Source organism: Pteropus alecto, unplaced genomic scaffold (genome assembly GCF_000325575.1).
Source record: "Pteropus alecto unplaced genomic scaffold, ASM32557v1 scaffold71, whole genome shotgun sequence".
Lineage (NCBI taxonomy): Eukaryota > Metazoa > Chordata > Mammalia > Chiroptera > Pteropodidae > Pteropus > Pteropus alecto.
Window position 1 is genome coordinate 9,902,154 of NW_006433024.1, and position 10,544 is coordinate 9,912,697.

Consider the following 10,544-nt stretch of genomic DNA (forward strand, 5'->3'; position numbering starts at 1 on the left):
CCCGAGCCGCGGCCGCCGCCGCCGGCAGCAGCGGCAGCAGCGGCAACAGCCCCAGCCTCAAGGCCAGGTAGGGAGGGTGGGCGGCGGGGTCCTGGTGGGCCAGGAAAGGCCGGGGATGCATTTGGGGCCTTCGTCCCTGGGCAGCACCACCCAGGGGTCCGGATCGGGCTGGGAGCCCTCTGCTCGTCTGCTCGTCTGCTCTCCCTCGTCCGCGCCGGGAGAGGCGGCCGATGACTTCTGTAGGGTGGTCTCGGGGTAGGTGGGGGCGCCCGGGGCAGGATTCGCGCCTGGGACTGGTCGTGGACGTGGGTCTAGGCGGGAGTCGTGGGTCTCCGTCACCTCCCGGGTCCTGGGCTCTCACAGGGTGAAGTTTGGGTTCGTGGCTGAACTTGGCGATCACGGAGACCCGAGACCGTCTCTGAGGGGGCTTAGGGGGGCTCTGAGGAGTTCGGGGCAGTGACATTCCATTGTATTGGAACCGACAATGTGGTCTTGGGGGCCCCGGCAATGTGAGGGTGGGGGAGGCGGGAGAGGAAGAGGCGCCAAGCCTGACGCGTCCCTGACGTTGGGGGACCCGGGAAGACTGGGCTGCGGGAGGACCCCCGGGGCGTGGAGCCCCGGGAGGGGTCCTGGTGGCGCGGGAACGCTGCGCCGGGCTGGGTGACATATGTTTGCAGTGGTGGCCAAGATTAAGCTATTTCTCTTCCACGCGTTCAAAGTTACTCTTTGGTTTCCTCTCCTTTCAACAACAGCAGGAAGTAAGGGATCTCTCTTTGCCTTCTGTGCTTTGGGGTGACTGAAAGTTGGGAAGAAATTGGAGAGGGGCGTCAGTGAAGGCCATAAAGGCTGGAGAACAGAAGCATAAGCGTGCTTCTCCATCTCGGCTTCTGAAGTCCTGGTTCGTTATGTAGCGCGGGGTTCAAGAGTTCATCTTTGCCCCTGCGTGACCAAGGGAATCTAAAATGTTGACTCTTACTAGATATTTAGGCTCGCGGAAAATGTGTAGTAGTGCCACACCGTGAAACGGTCATTTGAATGGTAACTGGAAGGCGTGGTCTGGTTTGGCTGATTCGGGAGCGGGGTGTTTTAAAGCCACCTCTGCCGAACAATGCGGAATCTGGTAGGTGCAGTTTCTGATTACAAGGACCAGGGAGGGAATCCTGGGTTGCTAATGACTTCATCCTCAACTACCAACAGGAAGCTTCGTGGCTTTATGATCTCATCAGATTTTTTCATTATTGTCACGACAGAAGTGAACTTTTTTTTCCCACTTTGTATATTACAGTGTTCTCTAGGTTATTTTCTTTGTTTTTATGAAAGTTCTACATTCACTATTTGGAAAATAGTGCGAAGAATAGCTGGTCTTTGTCTTAGTAGTACCTTGGGATGATTGTGAGAGAATGAGAAAAATTTGGTTTGAGAAAAGGGAAATAAGCTTCCTTAGAAAATTTTAGGCCCTTTGTTTAAAAGACCCGGATTAAAAAAATAATAATAATGTGATGTGTCACTTTGGAGCTAAATACCTAAATGTTGAAACCTTTCAGAAAGTCATTACTGTATCATATACAATGAAGACATTTTAAGTTTTATGAAAGATTTTTAGCACGTTTCACATTATTATTATTATTATTATTATTATTATTTTGGCGATTTGACTATCATTTTTCAAATAGCTTTTGCCGTTGAAAATGATAATTTACAAATTAAAATTACTTTTTGTTCAGTGAACAGCAGTGATAGTTATTTGTGCATAATTTTTTGTTTTAAATGAAAACAATGTTTTATTAGGTATATGCAACAAATGCTACCTAGTTATTTCTGTTGTTTCTTTTAGCAGAATACTTCTGAGGCAAGACTCTAAAATCTACTTGTCATATTTTCCAAATGTTATTTATCAAAGTAACAAAGAATGACTTCCCAAACACATTTGAAAACAGTAAGTAGATTCATTTGGAACAGATAATCTAAAAGAGATTTATTTTCTGTTTATTGGAAGTTATTGATTTTTAAATGCTAAGCCCCCACCCCTAAAATATATTTTGGGGGTGGAGTCAGCTAAATTATACCATAGAAAATGCAGGCTTTCCCCCTCCCCCACCAACTTGCTTTGTTAACATCTTGTGTGAGGATCAGGCCATCTGTACAGGGTTACACACACTTCTTAATTGTACCTCATTTTATTCCTTAAACTGTGCAATGTCTTCTTTCATCACTTATATAGAAAATACTGAGTCTGAAATATGCCCCGTAAGTCTTTCGGTATTCTGTGTTTTCAGAAGCTTATTCATATTTTTATAACATTTTAAAGAGCTTTTTCATAATTCATGTATCAGTTGAATGTTTTTGTTCCCCTTTGTGGCAGTTTCTTCTGGAAGGTGCAAATGAGTACTAGTTGTAATGATGTAATATGGATACTTATCCATAAAGAATTAGCCTGTCTGTCACCTTGTTTTCAGTAACCTATTCAGAAGCTAACAGATGGTAATAACATTCAGTTGTTACTGGCTTGAGATCTAGCCTCCTATTTTCTGTTTGCTTGGTCCTGAAATGGAGCATTTTCATCAGTTGTTGGGGGAAAAGCATGGTAAACAATTTTTCATGAGTTCGAAATAATACTTTTTTAATATAACAGCGCCATCAGATAAAAGGTATTTCTGTTGTTTTTAACCATTGAGCAATAAAGAGCTAATGGGAAAGGAAACCCCAGCATTTTACCTTTAATAGGGTATATAGAGAGCTTTCTGAATATTTTTAAAATAATACTTGCCGGGCACATCATAAGTGCAGGGATAAAAACTGGTCATATAAATCTCCATTTATTTGTTCTTTTCTCAGTTTTAGGGACCAAATCTTTGCCTCTCACCATGGAGTTGAGATACTTTTGTAGGGTTGTTGTAGACAGTATATATACCTTTGCATGCTTCTGTAAATCAGATGACCATCGGGAAGCTGCAGACCGGCTGCCTTTTCTCTACTTCATATTTATATCTTTTATAGAACAGGAAGAGAGAAGTGATTTCATCGTGGTTATGATAGTTGTGTTTATGTTTGACCATGCACCAGATTGTGATTAAATGGAAATATTTTGTTTTAAAATATATTTATATTTGTGTTTGCCTTTCTAACTTGAAATAATTTTTTTTTTTGCCACCAGTTTTTAGAATTTCCTAATATAAAAGTTTTTTCTGATTATAGTATGACCGTGTAATGAGTGTGATACGTACTCCTTCAAAAAACAATGATTAGCTTCTCTAGAAAAGGTCTGCTACTATATTAAGGAATTTTTGAATAAGTTTTACAGCTAGAGTTCCCCTTAAGGCTTTTGGAAAAAAAAACCTTTTAAGATCATAATTTATGAGGAATAGGGACGATCCCAAATTAGTGAAATGTTATTTTAAACAAACTTCTGTTGTTCAGAAAGTACTTTCCCTTAGAAGCAATGTTGTAAGTAATAGTAGCTATCACTTACTAGGCAACTAATGTGTGCTAGCCACTGTTTTAAGTGATATATGCACACGTACACATGCACACTGTTTAATCTTCACAGCAATCCTTTGAGGTAGGTTTATTTTTACATTTTATGAATGAGGAAACCAAGGCATAGAGACATTAAGTAATATTACAGCCACATAGTAAGTAGTGGAACTGAGATTTAACCCTGGGCATTATGGATCTGGAGCCTGCATGTTTAATTACTGTACTGTAGTACTTCATGGTAAGATAGTCTAATGCTGTAATCTACCTATATTATGGGTTAAATGAGCTTCTGTAGCTGGCCTGGAAACCTAACCATTATTAATATATTTATTTCAGTGTTCTTTGTTATCACTCACCATTTTTTTCCTAATTGAAACATGCTTCCTTTTGCTTCATAGCACTGTACTTTGCTGGATTTCCTCCTACCTCTCTGGCCCACTACTTTCCCTTATTCTTCATTAGTTCTTACTCTTCTAATCTCTACATGTCGTTGTTTCCCCAGGGCTTTGGACTGATATGATTTCTTGTCCATTATGTGCTTTCTCCTGAGAACATCACATCATGCCCATGGCTTTAGATATCATCTCTGGAGATGTCCGTATATGTGGCTAAAGCCCAAACCCTCCTAATCGTATATCCAGCTACCTCTCTGAGCTTTTCCTTGGGTATATAATGGGCATTTAGTGATGAGTTCATGCTTTCCCCACTCATTCCACCTCTGTCTAATGAGGCCCATCTCAGTCACACCTCTATTCACCTGGTTGCTCAGGCCAGACCTTGGGAGTTGTGTGTGCTCAATCTCCAAGCCCTACTGTTTTATCTCTTAAATATACCTTGAAATTGCCTACATTTTTTGTTTCCGCTGCTCCACTCTGATTCAAGCCACTATTATTTTTCATTTGGATAACTGAAGTAGCCTCCTAAGTCATCTTGAACCCTTTCCTTTCTTCAATTCATTCTCCTCATGGCTTCCAAGGTGATTAACAAAATAAATAAATAAACCTAACAGTGTGATATTTTGTTCCTTTGCTTAAAACTTTTCCATTGCTACTCCTATATCTTAGAGTCAAGTTTTTTAAAATCTGTAATATGCTGTATGTGGCCCTGCATTTACTGGCCCATTTTAAATTTCTTGGTTCATCCTAAATTCTTTCCTACTCTAAAATCTTCATGCTGTTACCTCCACCTAGATAACTCTTTCAACACATCCCAAACTGACATCTTAAGGTACCTCATGTTAGAAACGTACTGCATTCCAACCCCTGCCCCCTGTTATTTTGTGCAATGGTATGTGTTGACAGTACATTTTACTGTATTTTCATATAACAGTTAGAAATATAATTACATATCTATGTGCTGCTTATGTAATAGATATCTGCCTCTTTAGAATGGAAGTTCTTGGAGGGATACTATCTGTTTTATTTACTGTTGTATATTTAGTACTTAACTATAGTGCCTGGCATATTGTTGGGACTTAATGCACTATTTATGACATGAAAGCAAAAACTGCCTTAGTGTGGGAATTGGAATCCCTTTTCTTCCTGCTCCACCTCTAGTGCCATTCCCTGTCTACCTGCTCTACCCTGTATTAGGGAGCAAGATGAAGGGTTTAAGGCATTTGCGATTATCATTGCTTAGAAGTGTGGGGATGTATAGGCTGCTGCTTGCTTTCTACCTTTTCTTGCTATACTCTCTGGAACAATGAGTATTAAAATGTGTCTAGCAAAATATAGTCCAAGTTTTTTCTTTCATTTGTTAAACAAATATTTGAGTGCCCACTGTATGTAAGGCACTGTTGCCTTTATCCTTAATTATTATATTTCTGTAGTGAAAACTTGAGAAATCAAATGGCAAGCCTTCATTGACTCAGTAAAATGTACTGAGCATTTCTGAATTTCTGTTGCTAAGCTAAGTTCTCCACAAAAATGTCCTGCTTCTCAAAGAACTTGTGATCCGGAAGGGTGACAGGGTAACTTGCTGCTTCTCTGCTTGGCTTCTAAATGTTGACATGCCCAGGAGCTTGGAATTTCATCCTTTTATCTTCTCCACTCATCCTTAGTGAAGTTGCCATATATGTCAAATGACTTCCAAATTTATACCTCTAGATTCATATCTGGCTGCCTCTTTATCATCTCCACTTGGATATTGAATAGATATTTCAAACATAGTATGTCCAAAACATGGATATCACTTTAACCCCTAACCTGGTCCTCCTTTAGTCTTCCCACTTCAGTAAATAATACTACCATTTACTTTGTAACTCAGGTCTAAAAGGTTGGAGCAGTCTGTAATTCATTTCTTTCCTCTCATATCCACTCCTTTAGTAAATCTTGTTTGTTTGATCTCCATATCCATAATTTCCCATATGGACTGTTACACTTGCTTTCTATTGCTTTCCTTGCTTCCACCTTAGCCCTTATAGAGTTTATTAAGCATGCAACAGCCACAGTTAACATTTCAAAATATAAATCGGGTAATGTCATTACCCTGCTTAAAATCTGCTTACTCAAGAGGAAAATCCAAAGTCTCTCTCATGGCCTACATGATCTGAGCCTCAGCTAATTCTGAGCCTCAGCCTTTCTCCAACCTCATCATTCCACTCCCACCACCGCCCTTTAGTTACATTGGCCTAATTTCTCTTCCTAAAACATGCTAAGATTACGTATGTTTTAGGAATTTTTCACTGGCTGTTGTATTTATCTAGAGTTCTCTTTACAGGTCATTGCTGCTGCATTTGGACATTCAGGTCTTCCAGATATACCTCTTCAAAAAGGCCTTCTCTGACTGCCCTATCTAAAGTAACTGATTATTATATCACAGTTTTTCTTGATAGCATTATTACTCTCTGAGGTAACTTCATAAATTTGTATGTATCATTTATTGCTACCCTTTTCCCAGACCTCTGACCGCCACAAATAGAATGCATGTTCCATGAGAACAGGGATCTTGTCTGTTTCACTCGCATCTGTAGAAGGCAGTTTACAGTAATGTTTGATAGTATAAGCCCTGAAGTCTGAGGTGTTTTTTTTTTACATTTTGACTCTACTACTTGGAATACGATCTTAAAGAAGTTTCTTAATCTCTCTGCCTCATGTTCCTTGTGTAAAGTGAGGATGCTGTTTAGAGTTCTTGAGGATTAAATGAGAACTCAGAAGTGGTGAGAATGGTGTCCAGCATATAGAATAATATATAGAATAGCATGTAATAATATGTAGAATAGCATGTAAAATATTAGCTTTATTATCAACACTTAGAATAATATCTAGCACATTGTTATGTGCCCATTAAACCATCAGTGGATGAGTAAAATATACTATTAAGCAGAATATTTGTTTAAGGTATAAAAATGCTTTGGGACTTAGAGGGGAAATTATATTAGGTTCAAAGGGATTGTGGAAATGTTTGTCAGTTATATTGCATACAAACATAATTATTGTTAATGTTGCATAAATGGAATAAGGGATTAGTAGAAAGGAGTGTCCAAGAGCAAGTGTTCCAAAGGAGGAGGAAGTGAAATCTATTAGACCTGCATCACTTCTACCACAGTCTACTGGTCCCAGTGCAGAGTTATGGGAGGGAGACTGTACAAAGGTGTGTTTCATTGGGGAGGTCACTGGAGGAGTAACACTACCCCACGGGGTCAGTACTTGACTGTAGAAGGCTTTGAGACAGGCCATGGAGTTCAGTCTCTACAGCCTATCAGGAGCTTTGAAAGGTTTTTGAGAAGGATGACAATGATATAAGCAAAAAAGTGTTTTAATAAGATTAATTTGGTAGTCAACGTACAGAATAGATTAGAACTGAAGAGGTAGAAAACTGGATACTAAATAAGAGGCAATTCATCAGACCAGACAGGAGGGAGGTTGTATTATTCAGGATTCTCCAGAGAAACAACCAATAGGGTTGGGAGGGAGGGAGGGTGTGTGTGTGTGAGAGAGAGACAGAGACAGAGACAGAGACAGAGACAGAGACAGAATTGATTCACACATTTATGCAGGCTGAGTAGTTCCATGATCTGTTTGCAGACCAGGAAAGCCTGTGGTGTGATTCAGTCTGAGTTCTAAGGCCTGAGAACCAGGGGAGCCCATGATATAAATTCTAGTCTGAGGATAAAAGGAAATGAGAGGAGATGTCCCAGCTTGTGCAGTGATACAAGGAAAGTAGAAGGGGGCGGGCACTTTTTCCTCTTGCCTTTTATATCCAGGCTGTCAATAGCTTAGATGATGTCTTCTCATATTGGGGAGGGCAGCCTACTGAGTCCATGGATTCAAATTTTAAACTCATAGATACACCCAGAAACAATGGTTAATCTGGGTACACGATGGCCAGTCAAGTTAACACAAAATTCACTCATTAGAAGTCACCCTTGTCAGTTTTGCATAGGCATCTCCTTCAACAATATTTAATCTTTAAATAAAGACAATAACAAGGTCATAATTTCTTCTAACATGATACAACTATCTTGCATAGAACTGAAAACATGGTAATCTCTTCCCCAGAAGAGCGAGTAAAGTCCTTGTGTGTCATTTACTTTTCTCCTTGTTATCTTATAACTTAAATACTATGATATAAAATTTATATACTTAAGTGCCATGATCTAAAATCATACATCTTATGTTACATGATAAAGAAATGAGGGGTAAAAATACAAAGAAACACACAGACACATCTATTCATAGCAAAATAAGGAGGAAATACTCACAAGCATTACAGTCTGTATTTCTTTAACTGGTTATGTGCTCATAGCTGATGTTATGACTACCCATTTGGTTTGTCTTCAACAAGTACCTCAGCTGGTTATGCCTCTTTATTTAGTGGGGTTACCCAGACCCTCATTCCTGAAGGGTCTGGGTCATTATTAGTCCTTCCTGGATTGAGTTATTGTGGTTTTCCATTGACCTTAATCACAGTTCATGGTAATACTAACAGATGCTTTAAACGGTCCTCCTGTATTCCAGACATACTGTTCATTACCTCCATTGTGGAGTATTTTAATTTCCCCTTGGGGGTTGGGATCATTCACCCCATTCAACATTGTAACTCCCTTCTCTGCCTATTGATTCAAAGGCATAAGGAAACCAAAGTGCCTGGGTGGCAGTTTTAACTTCCAGTTCAATGGAGTCATTATTGGGTTTTCTGATGAAGCATTCCTCACTCCGGACTTTCGACCTCTAGGCCAGCAAAGCATAAGGTCACTGGAACTGGAAGCAAAAATTTTGCTAGTGGATCAGCAGGGGTGTTAGTGAGTGGTGCCACTTCCATTCTACTCCTTAATTCCTGGACCTGTGAATCCTGGCTATCAGAGAAATAGTACTAGGCAACAGATGCTGATTCATAGGTAGCCTTCTGGAGAACCTTCTGGAGAACCAGGCCTGCAAGGTATTGCCAACTCGCTGGTGCTGGAACTAAGTCTTCAATAGGCCATTTCACCATTCTGTCAATCTAGCTACTTCATGATGTTGGAGAACCTGGTAAAGCCAGTGAATTGATTGCATAAGCACAGGCCCATACCTTCACTTCTTTTGCTGTGAAGTAAATGTCTTGATCATAAGCATTGCTGTATGGAATATTATGATGGTGGATAAGGCATTGGCATTCTGTAAGTTCACAGATGGTAGTTTTGGCAGAATCACTGGATACAAGGAAAGGAAATCTATATCCAGAGTAAGTATCTATTTAAGTAAGAACAAATGTTCCTGTTTTGATGATGAAATCTGTCCAATGTAATAAACCTGCCACCAGGTACTGGCTGATCACTCTGGGAAATGGCGCCATATCAGGTGCTCAGTGTTGGTCTCTGTTGCTGGCAGATGGGGCACTCAGCACTGGCCATAACCAGATTGGCCTTGGTGGTAGAAGGCCATGTTGCTGAGCCCATGCATAACCTCTCTCCCAGCAACCATGGCCATTTTATTCATGAGCCTTGGGGTGGCTGGAGAAAGAGGCTAATTGGTATCTACAGAAAGCCAGTCATTCTGTCCACCAGATGGTTAAAATCCTCCTCTGCTGAGCTCACCCTTTAGTGAACATTCACATGGAACACAAATAGCATCATTTTGTTTTTTCTTTTTTTTTTTTGCCTATTTAGAGAGGTCAATATATCTCTTCCCCACATTTCTTTGTCACCAGTTTTCCAATCATGTTCCTTCCAAATCCCTGACCATCTAGCCAACCATTAGCCATAGCACATTAATCAGTATATAACTGACCATTTCTCCTTCTAAGCTAAGCGGACAACTCAGTGCAGTGTTGAAGTTCTGCCCATTAAGAGGATTTCTATTTACTACTATTCTTCAGGGATGTTCCAGAGAGGGGCTGTAGTGCTACAGTTGTCTACTTTCAGGTGATGGCTGCATTATCTTACAGAACCACCTGTAAACCCAAGTCTTCTCTTCCTCTCTCAACTGATAGTAAGGGTTCAGACTAGGAGAGAGAAGGCGGTGTGGCAGGAGTGGGGACCGTGGGCATTTGGACTACTTGTTAATGTAACTTGTGCCTTCAGGGCTTACTTGGCCTGATCACATATATACCACTTCTATTTGATGATGGAATGCTGCTGTGCTTGCCCAACTTTTGTCTTGATGGGTCAGATAACATCCAGTTTATGACGGGTAGTTTAGGTCACATGGTAACTTGGTGGCTCACGGATGTCCAGTTTCTTCTAAGGCCCAGTAATAGGCCAAGAGCTCTTTTTCAAGAATAGAGTAGTTAACTGCAGACTGTAGCCAGGCGTTGCGCCAAAATCCTAAAGGCTTGTGCTGCGATTCACCTATAGGGGCCAGCCAAAGGCGCCAAACAACATTCCTGTCTGTCACTGACACTTCAGCACCATGGATCTGTTGGATCATATGGCCCAAGTGGCAGAGCACCTTGCACAGCAGCCTGGACCTGTTGCAGGACCTTCTCTTGTCACTCAAAACTAGCAGCTTTTCAGGTCACTCTGTAAATGGGCCAAAATAATACACCTAAATGAGGAATATGTTGCCCCTAAAACTGTGACCACAGATTCTCTCTTTCCTTCTCTGTCTCTCTCATCTCTGGTTAAAACTTTTTTTTTTAATGGCAGC

General features: G+C 40.6%; 1 protein-coding gene across 4 annotated transcripts in view; it reads left to right on the plus strand.

Moving 5' to 3' along the window:
* The first annotated feature begins 6 nt into the window (after nt 1–6).
* QSER1 (glutamine and serine rich 1) overlaps nt 7–10,544 on the plus strand; it is a 62,097-nt gene continuing 51,559 nt past the window's right edge. For 3 of the 4 annotated variants that reach the window (XM_006908010.3, XM_015586386.2, XM_015586385.2), the window contains exon 1: nt 7–67. The gene's annotated coding sequence lies outside the window, so the exon portion shown is untranslated. Of the gene's footprint in view, nt 68–1,855; nt 1,937–10,544 lie in introns of those variants that run through there. The other variant, XM_006908009.3, reaches the window with a different exon arrangement.